This window comes from Balaenoptera ricei, chromosome 15 (assembly GCF_028023285.1).
Source record: "Balaenoptera ricei isolate mBalRic1 chromosome 15, mBalRic1.hap2, whole genome shotgun sequence".
Lineage (NCBI taxonomy): Eukaryota > Metazoa > Chordata > Mammalia > Artiodactyla > Balaenopteridae > Balaenoptera > Balaenoptera ricei.
The window spans coordinates 34,020,375-34,026,612 of NC_082653.1; the positions used below are offsets into that span (position 1 = coordinate 34,020,375).

The following is a 6,238-nucleotide window of genomic DNA, read 5'->3' on the forward strand; positions in this document are numbered from 1 at the left end:
CATCTATGTTTAGAGCTATATCATTCATATCTACTCTTACATCATCATCTACATCCATATTTACATACACTTTACCTACATCTATGTTTACATCTATATCATCTACAGCTACATTTTCATGTTCATCATATGCATCATCTACACTGATGCTTAAATCTACATCAGTATCTACATTGGCTACATCACTGGTTCTCAACCCAGGCAACTTTGCACCCAAGAGGCATTTAGCAACATCCAGAAACATTTTTGATTGTCACAACTTGTGAGTGGGGGAGAGAGTGCCCCCAGCAACTAGGACAATACACAGAACAGCCCCTGACAGCAAAGAAATATCCAGCCCCAAATATCAATAGTGCTGAGATTGAAAAAATTTAATCTACAACCATGCTTACAGCTATGCCATGCACATCTGCACCTATACTGAAATCTACTCTGTCTACATCTGTCTTTATATCTACAGCATTTACATGTGCATTTACATCTATGTGATTGACAGCAACATCTACAATACCTACATAAACCACATCATCTATATCAGCACCTGCATCTATGTAACCTACGTCTTTGACATCTACATCTACCTGTGTATCTAATTAGCAGCTCAGAGCATGTTTGTTACATTGGAATGAGTGATCCATTTAATCTAAAATTAAAATTTAGTCTTAATTCTCCCTTCCTCTGACCATGAAGATTCTGATGAACCAATTCAAATGTGTGTGGGGGGGGGCAGTTTGGGGTTTCCCTACACCACCAAGCAACTATAAGACAGCAACTGGGGGTCTTACAAGTCAACTCAATTCTGACACTGTCAACCCAGAGATAGCATCAGATGTCATTGGTTGAGGGCTCAGTTCCACAAGACTGCCCTCCACTTCAGGTGCCAATCACAAGACCAAGACTGACTGACTGTAAATGAAGGGTTCCCATGACCCCCTCCTTGGATTTAATTAGTTTGCTAGAGTGGCTAACAAAACTCAGGAAACCAGTTTAGTCAATAGATCTCTGTTTTTTTACAAAGGATATTAAAGGACATGAATCAACTGCCAGATGAAAACATGCACAAGGCAAAGTCTCAGACAAAGGGGCTTCTGTTCTCATGGAGTTTGGGGCCCAGCATGATGGCACATGCAAGCACTTTGGTTCACCAACAAGGAAGCTCTCCAAACCCCATCCTTTGGGATTTTTATGGAGGCTTCATTACATAGTCATGATTGATTAATGAATTCAACTTCCAGCCCCTCTCCCTTCCCTGGAGGTCAGGGGTTGAGACTGAAAGTTCCAGCTCTCCAATCATGTGGTTGGTTCCCCCAACAACCAGCTCTCATCCTTAGGTGCTTTCAAAAGTCACCTTCTTAACATAAACTCAGTCAAAAGAGGTTTGTTCTGAATATCAAGGCAACTTTATCACTCTTAGGAAATTCCAAGGGTTTTAGGAGCTCTTTGCCAGAAACAGGGACAGAGACTAAATGTATATTTCTTATTATAAATCACAATATCACAGGCCACATACAAAAATGTTACATCAGAAGGGGTGGTCCATTTAATCTAAAATTAAAATTTAATTTTAATTCTTCCCTCCTCTAGCCACATACTAAAATGTGAGCGGAACAGAACATGACCTTTGTCGATGACACTTGCTAAAGTGTAAGAGTTGTGAACTCTTTGCTGGCTTTGTCCTGGCTTCAAAGGACAACTTTGGTTCCTGTTAGAAGAAGCCAAAGAGACTCCCATTTTCACTTGGATTGAGGTGAGAAGTTAAGCATGTGCTTGATGATTTTCATTCAAGCCCTCTCTTTGCTTGCCAGCCCCCAGGACCAGAGGGCATCTGCTGCAGACACAATTGTCTCTACTATTGTGATAAAGAATAATTTACACTCAAGAGAGCAGTCACTGCCCTTTGAGAACTGATATGGTTGGATCACATCTTGCTCCACCTAAACTCATCTGGGCTGGAAAACATACAGTTGGCACGTGGGAAGCCACAGATCTTGCGATTTCACCCTGAGCGCTTGGGCCTCAGAGTAGTTAAGAAACTGCTTATCCTACAACCAAATGGCAACTCAGGTTGCCACATTCTTTTAAGCCCCCATGGGCATATGAGCTGACTTGTCAGCCAAGGCAAAAGTAAAATGATGTTTTAAATGAAATTGAGAACATGGGAGACAAAACAAGCAAAAGCAACTTTCTGTGGCTTCTTTAGCCTATGACATTTACTAAATAGCTATGCTTCCTGTAGAAACCCACGCCTCTTGGAAACTGTTATTTGTCCTCCAGGAACAAGACTGACCCTGGGTAAAGTTTCAAAACAGATTCTCAGTAAACTTTTTGTATCCTCACTCATTGTAGTGTTTCTAAATTTTCAAAAAATATTAATTTTTAGAAACTGAAAGTGAAAAATTAGCAATTTTTTACTCATTATTATGGATTTCTTAAAATATTTCAATATATAAGAAACACACAGCTTAGCAGTATTTACAAAAAACTGTAGCCTATGGAAAATATCCAAACATTGTATATGCCAGTGAACATAATTGAATAGTTTTTAAAAATAATCTAACATTTGAATTTAACCCAGCAAATGCTACACAATGTCATAGTTTTAATGTTCTCAAAAGTAAACCACCCACCCTCCTACTGGTTGAATGTCCTCCCTAATAATGATTCCCACATTTGGTTGTTCATCAGTCATTCACTCAGCAACATGCACTGAGCAGCCACAATGTACCAGGCCCTGTTCTAGGTGCCAGGAATAGAGTACAGAATGAAAAGGGCAAAAACCCCTGCCCTCATGGAGCTTGCAATCTAGTGGGAGAGGTAGGCAGCAAACAAATAAGTAAAATAAATGTGCTGTTTTACTAGTGGTAATAAGTACTTTGGAGAACAATAAATCTGGAGAAAGGATAAGGAGAGCTGGCAAAGTGGGAGAGGGGAGGTCTGGGAAGGCCTCACTGAAAAGGTGGCAATGAAGCCACAGAAAGTGCCAAGGATCTGAGGCAGAAGGATGCTTGGCATGTTTTAGGAAGAGCACAGAGGCCTGTGTGGCTGGAGCAGGGTGCATGAGAGGAGAAGTGAGAGGGGTAAAGGAAGCGAAATCATGAAAGGCTGGTTGTGAGTGAAATGGGAGCCATTGGAGCATTTTGAACAGAGCAGTGACATGACTAAACATTTCAATCTCTGTCTGGCTGCTATATGGAGGATGGACTATAAAGAGACCAGAGTGGAGGCAGAGAGAGCAGTGAGGAGGCCATTCATTTAGCTAGCTGAGGGATGGTGGTGACTTGTAGTAGTGGTAGTAGTAGTTAGAGGTGGAAACCAGCAGTTAGATTCTGTACTTATTTTCAATTAAGAGTCTTCAGGATTTTCTAAAAGATCAGCTATTGGTGTGAGAGAATAGAGGAGTTGAGGATGACCCCAAGGCTTGTGGCAGAGCACCTGAAAATATGGAGACACCATTTACAGGAGTGAGGTCCCAAACTCTTAATCATACATTATATAGTTTTGGGCTACAGTAGAGGTGGCTGAGGACAGGTCAGAGACGAATCAGAAATAAGACTAGTCACAAGAAGTCAGACTCCAGATTGAGCCCGACCACATAGAAACGTGGCCTGATGCTGAACTCTGTGAATCTCTCCTAACAGAGGCTAAGAGGGGTCCTAAGATTCAGGCAAGGCTGAGCCCATAGGCACAGGGTAAAGTGTATTCGTTGTGGACAGTTGAAGTCAGCAGAGGCAGTCAAGTGACACCCCGAGACAAATACCTCCTTGACCCACTGAAGTTAGATCAAATGCTGTCAGGGGACAGAGATTTTAAAAGGCCTGCACCCTCCTCCTAGGAGTTCTGGAAGGGCTTCCCACCACGCACTTTTCAGTGTTCACAGAAATGTCCACTTCAGCGGCCCCACCTTCACCCCAAGAATATAATTATGGGAGTTATTGTTTCCGTGTGGAGCAAGAGCAGAGCTGGCCCACCAAGTGGGCCATAACCCACAGGTATGAGCTGAGAGATCCTGAGAAGGTCCTTAACTGAAGTGGGTCCCTGGGGAACCTCTCGCTGTGTGTGACATTGTACTCATGGATTCTCTCCCCTTGGAGGTCTCTAGGGACAGGTTGCTCTGAAATGCCTCCAGGAGTAATGTTGGCTTGGTTTGGAGCCTCCCAGCATTCATTAGCGCTTTGTAATAGCACATTTTGTACAGATTACCACTTCACTTTTAGAACTGGTATGGTGGGAGGTTATCAGGTACTGAGACAGGAAGATGATGGAAGCTGGGTCATCTGGATGCTTACTCTAGAGCAGAATGACAAGGAGACAGAGTGTGGTCCCCAAGTTACTTCTTCCTCACCTCCCAAAGTTCTCTTGGTGTCTCCCTTTCGTCTAGAGGGCCCGGGAGAAATGGAAAAGAGAGTATGGAAACGAGAGGCTTGGGGGCCATTGACTGACTTGTCATTTCAATGCCTTCTCTGAGGCTTTTGTTGCCTCTTTGTGCCTTTTTAAAATTTATTTATTTACTTATTTGGCTGAGCTGGGTCTTAGTTGTGGCATGTGGGATCTTCGTTGCCACATGCAGGATCTTTAGCTGTGGCATGCAGGCTCTTAGTTGCAGCATGCAGGATCTAGTTCCCTGACCAGGGATCGAACCCAGGCCCCCTGCATTAGGAGCACGGAGTCTTAACCACTAGACCACCAGGGAAGTCCCTCTTTGTGCCCTTTTACCTCAAAACAAGAGGTAGCAGCATCCAAGAACACCCGTGTGTGGGTTTACTTAGAGCAGGGGGTAGGAACTTGTGTGTATGACACTCTGTCTCTTATATACTCTTCTTGTTTTCTTTCTTGCTCTACATTCGCACTATCAAAACAGTGTTCAGTGTATCACAATAAAACACTTACTTATTATGCAAACAAACCATTGCTCTAGCTTTGAAGAAATATTGTCTATCCATTTCATGGCGTTTTGGGTGAATTCAGGAGTGGGGGTAATTCAAGTTCACTTTTCAGTGACTCAACCATTTCCCTTGAAGCAACTGCTGTCCTTCGTGCTGCTCTGGCCTTTCTTCAACCTCTCCTGGGGCTATAGATTCAGTGGGGCCTTTTGGATGCCCCTTTAATTCCTCTTCCACCTCTAGGCTAGAAACTGACCCAAGATTCAGGTCTGATGAACCCTGAGACTTTTGCTTTAGTCTGCAGGAGCCGGGTACCACTTTGCCCCTTGGGTCATATGCCTGCAAAGGTTCTTTCTCCTTTCCTTAGTTAGCTATGAAGTCTGCCTTCGCTTTACTTCTGGGGGGAAAAGACCAAATCCAGTAAGTCTTCCAATATTTATTTTCATACGTAATAGGATAATATGCCTTCTAAAAGACAAAATGTTGAGACTGACCCATCCATTGGTAATTTAGTTTTAGGCAATACTGAATTTGTATAGCAGGATAAAATTATTCGGTGCTGTTTTCTCAGCTTTGTGAGTGAATGCAAAAGAAAGGAAAGCAGCTAGGAAAGTGGGAGAAAGAGATGGAGAACAATCCTTTAATAAAACTGATAAGTGGCCCACTATATATATACATGTTACCCAGAACAAAAATATGGGCAATTACAATCTTGGGAGGTTTCTGATTATGCATATTTACTTAATGGTAATGGCTCCTTGAGAACCATTATGAATTACTGAGAAATAAAATATTCATAGGTATAAAATTGTAATTAGCCTACATGGAGTTTTTCTGGAGTTTACATCTACAGAATACATTTTTGTAAAGGAGAGGCCTGCCTGGGAGTTGGTATGCTCTAATCTTCATCATAAATAATTTAAAATTCAGCACCACCAAAAGAATGCCTCCTCTCAGAGCAAAGAGTGCTTATGAAGTCCACCAGATCTCTCAGAATCACGAGATGGAACCAACTTACATTTCATGACTCCTGAGGATGAGCACAGAGAAAAAGGCCAGACAGAGTACACGAGGGAGACTTCAAAACAATCAGCACAGGACTGCTTCTGCTTTCCAGTATCAGATATGTTGGCCTGAAGTTACTGTGATTTCAAAGTCATGACCATTATTTCTGGCTTGTTGCTAGAAATTCCACAAATTGAGATACATATTTTGGAATGAAACCAAACTTCAAAAATCCCTATGAAGAGTGTCATATAGAGAAGGATTTTTCAGGAAAAGAGGAGAAATAGGCCCCTGGACATCAAGGCATCAGAGATAGAAAGAGGTTGCTCCTAAGAGGTGGAAAGAACCCAACG

General features: G+C 42.4%; 1 non-coding gene across 1 annotated transcript; it reads right to left on the minus strand.

Moving 5' to 3' along the window:
* Positions 1-4,617: 4,617 nt before the first annotated feature.
* TRNAR-CCU (transfer RNA arginine (anticodon CCU)) lies at positions 4,618-4,690 on the minus strand. The gene has a single exon. It is a non-coding gene; the product is annotated as a tRNA-Arg (tRNA).
* Positions 4,691-6,238: the final 1,548 nt, after the last annotated feature.